Source organism: Sapajus apella, unplaced genomic scaffold (genome assembly GCF_009761245.1).
Source record: "Sapajus apella isolate SASKATOON/1434 unplaced genomic scaffold, GSC_monkey_1.0 scaffold14, whole genome shotgun sequence".
NCBI classification, from domain to species: Eukaryota; Metazoa; Chordata; class Mammalia; order Primates; family Cebidae; genus Sapajus; species Sapajus apella.
In genome coordinates, this window is record NW_022436954.1 from 15,607,166 (window position 1) to 15,615,554 (window position 8,389).

Genomic DNA, 8,389 nt, shown 5'->3' on the forward strand with positions numbered 1-8,389 from the left:
CGATTACAGGCATGTGCCATCATGCAAGCTCATATTTTTGAATTTTTAGTAGAGATGGGGTTTCACCATGTTGGCCAGGCTGGTCTTGAACTCCTGACTTCAGGTGATCCACCCACCTCAGCCTCCCAAAGTGCCCGGATTACAGGCATGAGCCACCATGCTCAGCTACATTTCCCTGCTCTTTAGTCATGTAAATGCTGTGTTTTGGAGTTTCATTTGTCCACAAATGAAAAGTCTAAATGTTTTAGGAATTAAGGTTGAAGTTTATGTTTGTTGATTTGAAACATAAATATAGCGGAGGAATTCTGTTTTGGATGCTTGATCTCTCCTCTGCTCCAATGTTGATTTGTTTCATTGAACAAAATGATCTCTCAGGGAATCTTCTATGCAGGAGAGTATTTTGACAAGGTTTATCAAAGTCTTGAGAGAATGTTTAAATAATAGTAAAATGAATAGCTCATGTTTTTTTCTATTTTAGTCTTGCTGGTGGATGCCCTCCTTACTCCCCAATATATACATCATGGATAGATTGTTGGTGCATGCTACAAAAAGAGGTATTTCTTTTTCTCTGTCTCTTTCATTTTTTTTATTTTTATTTGTTTGTTTTCTTAAATAATGTCTCTGGAATCCCAAGTTAACTCTTGTAGGTCACTCTAGCTGCCAATTAATGTATACTTTACTATGCTCTATGTTTCACTTTGGCGTAACAGTAAAATGTGATGTTTAGAAATCATGAGCAGGAGTAATGAAGAAGAAAGAATCTCTAGGTGAGATCTAGAAGCCAATTGAGTGCTCACATTCAGCTTAGAAATATGATCCAGGTAGATAATTATCCTAGTAAAATGATGGCCTTGATTTTAAATTCTTTTTTTTCCCAGACTCACCTTTTATAACCAATTGTTTGTCACAGTGGTATTGACAGAGCTGGTCTCATACTTCTAGAGTTGTTAGTGGATGATTTTGCCTATATACCAATTTAGGGTTTGTTACTACTGTGAGGTGTATGATCTGCGACAAAAAGTTCTTTATTACCTAGGCAAAGCTTTACTGGAAAATAAAACAGTGGGCTCGTGCTAAAATAATGTGCTGGGTGACTGGCTCCTGCTTGTAATTCTAGCATTTGAAATGGCCTAGGTGGGCAAATTGCTTGAGCCCAGGAGTTTGAGACCACTCTGGGCAACATGGTGAAACTTTGTCTTTTTTGTAGCGATGAAACCTCATCGCTACAGAAAATACAAAAATTTAGCCAGGCAAAGCACCTATAGTCCCAGCTACCTAGGAGGCTAAGGTGGGAGGATCACCTGAGCCCGGGAGGTCAAGGCTGCAGTGAGTCAAGACTGCACCACTGAACTTAAGCCTGGGTGACAGTGAGACTCTGTATCCTCCCCCCGCCAAAAAAAAGGAAAATAAAATAATGGCCAGCTATGGTGGCTCACACCAATAATTCCAGTTACTCAGGAGGCTGAGCTTGGAGAATCACATGAGTCCAGTTTGAAACCAGCCTGGGCAACACAGCCAGACGTGTCTCAAAAAAAAAAACAGTAGGCCAGGCGCAGTGGCTCATGCCTGTAATCCCAGCACTTTGGGAGGCCAAGGCAGGAAGATCACTTGAGGTGAGGAGTTGAAGACCAGCCTGGGCAACACGGTGAAACCCTGTCTCTACTAAAATACAAAAGAAATTAGCCGGGCGTGGTAGCATGCACCTGTAGTCCCAGCTACTTGGGAGACTGAGGCAGGAAAATTGCTCGAATTTGGGAGGCGGAGGTTGCAGTGAGCCGAGATCGTGCCATTGCATTCCAGTCTGGGTGACAGATTGAGAGACCATCTCAAAAAACAACAAAAAAAAGACTCCATCTCAAAAAACAACAACAACAAATGGAGGCCGGGCGCGGTGGCTCAAGCCTGTAATCCCAGCACTTCGGGAGGCCGAGGCGGGTGGATTACGAGGTCAAGAGATCGAGACCATCCTGGTCAACATGGTGAAACCCCGTCTCTACTAAAAATACAAAAAATTAGCTGGGCATGGTGGCACGTGCCTGTAATCCCAGCTACTCAGGAGGCTGAGGCAGGAGAATTGCCTGAACCCAGGAGGCGGAGGTTGCGGTGAGCCGAGATCGCGCCATTGCACTCCAGCCTGGGTAACAAGAGCGAAACTCCGTCTCAAAAAAAAAAAAACAAATGGATTCGCTGTGGGCTAAATTTAGCACAGGATCACTTAAAATGGCTATGAGTTTAAAGCTGTTTTTAAAGGGGGATCCACTTTTTAAAAGATGCAGAAGAAAGTTTATAAAGAAGCTCTTTGTTGCATTATTTTATAGCACTAGTGATATACTTAAAAAAAGCCTTTGAGCCGGGCGCGGTGGCTCAAGCCTGTAATCCCAGCACTGTGGGAGGCCAAGGCGGGTGGATCACCAGGTCAAGAGATCGAGACCATCCTGGTCAACATGGTGAAACCCCGTCTCTACTAAAAATACAAAAAATTAGCTGGGCATGGTGGCGTGTGCCTGTAATCCCAGCGACTCAGGAGGCTGAGGCAGGAGAATTGCCTGAACCTGGGAGGCGGAGGTTGCGGTGAGCCGAGATCGCGCCATTGCACTCCAGCCTGGGTAACAAGAGCAAAACTCCGTCTCAAAAAAAAAAAAAAAAAGCCTTTGAAATCTGAATGAAAGGGCCTGAGTGTTGTTTGTAGTTGCTCTTGCTCAGTGTGCCCACAAAGCCCCTCTGTGAATCCAAGCTAGAATACTTGAATGATTTCAGTATGGACCTACCATGAACATTGTACGTTTCATTCTGAGTTTTACCCTCTATTTTACCCTCTGTTGGACAGTCTCCCTGTGTGGTCCCTGTTTAAATGGGAAAAAAATAGCCTTTCTTTCCTTCCTTTTCTTACTAACCCCGTTACAGGAAGAAAGCAGATAGAGAATGGATTAGGATGTCAGACACACTTTCCATAGGAACAGTTGTTCCCGTAGGTGCTTACAACAACGGCAAATCTTGATTTGGCATTTACTGTATACCAGATATGGTGCTAAGAGCTTTTCTTACATCAGCTCATGTAACCTCAGAACAGCTGTGTGAGGATAGGTGTCATTCTGAATCACCCATTTTACATATGAGGAAACTGGGGTCTAGAGCAGTTTAGTGCAAATTACATAGCCCAAGGTCACATGGTGTATATTTGGGAAGACTGGGATTTATACTCCAGAGTGTACTCAGTTGCACACACAACATTATTACTTTATTTACTTTTTTATTTTATAGAGACAAGCTCTGTCACCCAGGCTGGTGTGTAGTGGTGCCATCACAACTCACTACAGCCTCAAACTTCTGGGCTAAAGCAGTCCTCCTATCTCAGACTCCCAAGTAGCTAGGACTACAGGCATGCTGCCACCACCCCCGTTCTTTTTTTTTTTTAAGTGTTTCGCTTTGTCACGAGGCTGGAGTACAGTGGCATGATCTTGGCTCACTGCAACGTCTGCCTCCCAGCTGAAATCTCTGGCTCCAGTGATGTTCCCACCTCAGCTTCCCAGGTAGCTGGGACTACAGGCACACAACACCAAGCCCAGCTAATTTTGGGGTTTTTTTTGGTTTTTGTTTTGTTTTTGTTTTTGTTTTTGAGACGGAGTCTTGCTCTGTCACCCAGGATGGAGTGCAATGGTGCAATCTCGGCTCACTGCAACCTCCGCCTCCCGGTTCAAGCGATTCTCCTGCCTCAGCCTCCGGAGTAGCTGGGATTACAGGCACCCACCTCTACACCTGGCTAATTTTGTATTTTTAGTAGAGACCGGGTTTCACCTTGTTAGTCAGGCTAGTCTCGAACTCCTGACCTCAGATGGTCCGCCTGCCTCAGCTTCCCAAAGTGCTGGGATTATAGGCATGAGCCACTGTGCCTGGCCAATTTTTTGTAGCAACAGGGTTTCACCATGTTGTGCAGGCTGGTCTCAAATTCCTGAGCTCAAGTGATCCTCCTGCCTTGGTATCTGAAAGTGCTGGGATTACAGGTATAAGCCATAGCACCTGGCTTTTAATTTTTTAATTTCTTGGAGAGATGGGGTCTTGCTATGTTGTCCAGGTTGTTATCACTTTGATTATAAGATTTTATAAGTAGTCCTTTGAAACATGATCCCATTTCATTAAGAAATAAATAGGCCAGGCTGTGTGCGGTGGCTCACGCCTGTAATCTGAGCACTTTGGGAGGCTGAGGCAGGTAGATCACCTGAGATCAGGCGTTTGAGACCAGTCTGACCAACATGGAGAAACCCTGTCTCTACTAAAAATACAAAAATTAGCCAGGTGTGGTGGTGAATGCCTATAATCCCAGCTACTCAGGAAGCTGAGGCAGGAGAATCTCTTGAACTCGGGAGGTAGAAGTTGCGGTGAGCTGAGATCATGCCATTGCACTCCAGCCTGGGCAACAAGAGCGAAACTTCGTCTCAAGAAAAATAAATAAATAAAAAAAAGAGGCCGGGCGCGGTGGCTCAAGCCTGTAATCCCAGCACTTTGGGAGGCCGAGGCGGGTGGATCACAAGGTCAAGAGATCGAGACCATCCTGGTCAACATGGTGAAACCCCGTCTCTACTAAAAATACAAAAAATTAGCTGGGCATGGTGGCTCGTGCCTGTAATCCCAGCGACTCAGGAGGCTGAGGCAGGAGAATGCCTGAACCCAGGAGGCGGAGGTTGCGGTGAGCCGAGATCGCGCCATTGCACTCCAGTCTGGGTAACAAGAGCGAAACTCCGTCTCAAAAATAAATAAATAAATAAATAAATAAAAAATAAATAAATAGGCCAGCCATGGTGGATCACACCGGTAATCCCAGCACTTTGGGAGGCCAAGGTGGGCGGATCACATGAGGTCAGGAGTTTGAGACCAGCCTGGCCAATATGGTGAAACCCGCTTCTACTAAAAATATAAAACTTAGTTGGGCATGGTGGTACATGCCTGTAGTCCCAGCTACTTGGGAGGCTGAGGCAGAAGAATCGCTTGAACCTGGGAGGTAGAGTTGCAGTGAGCCGAGATTGCACTGCTATACTCCAGCCTGGGCAACAGAGCGAGACACCATCTCGAAAAAGAAAAAGAAGTAAATGAAAGCTAGCACTTACTGAATGTTAGGCACTGTTCTAAGTGACTCATTTGATAACCCAATGACAGTGACAAAGCTGGAATCCAATCTGGGCATTCTGTCTGCCCAGCGAAAGAACCTATTAATGAGAAGAAACTGTAGTTAGTTCCACAGCAACTCAGCCTTTCAGAGAATACAAATCCTTGTTCCGTAGTGATAGTCCCAGTTTTGTCCTGGTCATTTAAGTCATGCCTTCCAGTGCTGATTTGGATTGGCTGATCTCATCTTCTCGCTAGACATTATTTGTGTTTTTTTTTGTTTTCCAGGGGAATATGAGCCGAGGAAATAGCTTGTTTTTCCGGAAGGTCCCCTTTGGGAAGACTTATTGTTGTGACCTGAAAATGTTAATTTGAAGATGTGGGGCAGGGACAGTGACATTTCTATAGTCCCAGATGCACAGAATTATGGGAGAGAATGCTGATTTCTATACAGTGTGGCGCGCTTTTTTAATAATCATTTAATCTTGGGAAAATGGAGGTGTTTGGTGTCTGCCTTTTTTGTTCTTTTTTCCAGCACACATAACTTACCACTGATACTCCCCTTTTAGTTATTCTGAAATGGGATATTTTTGCTCCAGATTCTTATTTTACTTAACCAGAAGGGGAAAAAAAGCTGTATTTTCCTGAAGGTATAGACACTTTGTCATGTGATTTTTGAGTCTCAATTTAAGACTTTGTAAAATGAAGAGTAGAATTCCAAGAAGAATAAGAAATAATTCTTTAAAACTTAACAAAAACACTAAGTTAAACTATATGGGAGGTTATGAATGACCTTTTCTTGGGTAGACCCTAGAAAGTCAGTAGCATGCACCAGAATCTGCCTCCTGTTGTGCTTCTAAGCACACTTCATTGACCTTGTCTCTCATACTTCAAGAAAAGGACATATGTTGCTATGTTGCCCTAGAAAGTCTGTGTGAGGATCTGCCCCAGTAATAAAATGTCACCGACAGGGAGCCTCTGAGCCTACCCTAGCTGAAGAGGCTGCCTGAAAAAAAAATAAGATAAAGGTCAGCAACAACAAGGAAAAGGACAATTACAGAAAATAAGCAAGATTTGGAAAGGAAGTATAATGGCACTTTTTTCCCCAAAGGAAATTCTTGTTTTCACATAAAATACGAAAAGCAGATACTGAAGGAGTAGCCCTCTTCTCTAAGAGCCAAGTATTTGCCAGTCCTTAAATTATACCATATGGTTCTAATTGTATATAATCTTAATGTTCTTCCGTTTTTTGTTTTGTTTCCTTTTTGTTGTTATTGCCGAAGGTGAGTACTTTTGCATTTCTGATGACCACCATGTTGGAAAGTAGATTTGTAACTCCATGTCTGGTAACGCCAACCCAAGTCCACATGAGTCTTAGGACACTGACTGCCTCACATGCCATACCCTCAGTTAAGCATGTTAACATTTATAGGAGAAAAAACCACTTTAGGAGGAAATAAATTCAACTCAAGCATAAAGCTTCTATTTACTCAGGCCTTTTAAAAAGCAGGTTAAAATGCTCTAAAACGAGAAAGCCTGTGGTTTCACTTACTTAATAACTCACCGGGACATTGCCAAATGAGTAAGCACTTAATTTGGTGCTTCTGAGACTTCTCTGTCAAAACAGCAGCACTGATAATATTAGACAGAATGAGAATGCAGGGGTCTTTTCCCTCTCCTGGGGTTTAGGAAGCTCATGAGGAGCTCAGCTTAAAATGTCTTTGATGTCTCTTCCTTTGTTTCAAAAGTAATGTCAATTTTATATACTATTCAATATTACTATCTGCATTTGTTTTAATATAAAAATGTTTGCTGCCTATTTTTTTCTCCCAAAAAATCTTTAAGTAAATATGATCTGGGAAAATGTGCCATGTTTATCCTGTGGCTTCTGTGCACTTTCACGCTTGCCTATTCATAGTTGAGAAGCATGTCTGACTCTGAACCGGTCTACCACCAGAGGACGCCAAGGCCTCAGTATTGCCTGTGCAAGTTGGGAAGCTGAGAAATTTCTCCAAAGGCCTGGGATTACTCAAAATACTAGTGCAGCTGTTCCAGTCTTGCTGCATCCAAGGTCCATTCAGAGTCCTATACCTATGATCTTCTGTAATATCTTACTATAAGCTATTAACATAAAAGTCTAAAGATATTCAGGGGTTAAGAAATGCAGGTAGGTGCTATTAAGAAACACATGCAAGAGCCAGGCGAGGCGGCTCACACCTGTAATCCCAGCTACTCGGGAGGCTGAGGCAGGAGAATCGCTTGACTGGGGAGGCAGAGGTTGCGTTGAACTGAGATTGTGCTACTGTCTCCAGCTGGGGGAACAAGAGCAAAACTCCATCTCAAGAAAAAGAAACACAAGAAATAATGAACTCAGTAAATAATATGAATTTAGGCCTGGAGTGGTGGCCCACACCTGTAATCCTAACACTTTGGGAGGCTAACACAGGTGGATCATTTGAGGCTAGGAGTTCAAGATCAGCCTGACCAACATGGTAAAACCCCATCTCTACTAAAATATAAAAAAAATTAGCCAGTCATAGGCATTCATCTGTAGTTCCAGCTCTTCAGGAGGCTGAGGCAGGAGAAATGCTTGAACCTGGGAGGTGGAGGTTGCAGTGAACCAAGATTGTGGCACTGGGTGATAGAGACTCTGTCTCTAACAAAAAACTAAGGGGTTCTCTGGTAAGCCACTTGTGAAACTGGTTTTCCTTGGTGGTACTAAGGTTGCAGTGAGCCGAGATCATGCCACTGCACTCCAGCCTAGGTGACAGAGCAAGCCTGTAATCTCAGCTACTCAAGGAGGCCGAGGCAGGAGAATCAGTTGAACCCAGGAGGTGGAGGTTGTGGTAAGGCAAGATCCCACCATTGCACTCCACTCGGCAACAAGAGCAAAACTCCATCTAGAGAAAAAAAAATGTGGGTTTCCTGGAACTTTGGGGGATCATTATAAAAATACTAGGGTATTTTTATACTAGGGTAAAAATACTAGGGTAAAAAAGCAACCTCAGAATGAAATAAACATTGAACATAAGCCCTATATTCCATCATGTCTCTGTTACCTCAGCAAAGCTTGGCTTTACTGTAATTTCCTATTCTAGAAATTTCCTCCTTCCCCTCTTCCCAGTGACATGTTTCTGTACTGTAAGATTCAGTTCTAGTGGCATCTCTGAAGTCACTCAGACCTCCCAACTGGATAAGAGGGCTGTGCCTTCAAACTCTCCCTCTTTCAGAGCATATAATTATAGTACAAACTAACTGACAAAACAAAAACTCTATTTAACACCAAGTT

At 43.4% G+C, this 8,389-nt stretch overlaps 1 long non-coding RNA gene across 1 annotated transcript; it reads left to right on the forward strand.

Annotated features, from left to right (window-relative positions):
• The first annotated feature begins 252 nt into the window (after positions 1-252).
• Positions 253-6,968, forward strand: LOC116554325. The gene is made up of 2 exons (XR_004270164.1): positions 253-554; positions 5,389-6,968. It is a non-coding gene; the product is annotated as an uncharacterized LOC116554325 (long non-coding RNA).
• Positions 6,969-8,389: the final 1,421 nt, after the last annotated feature.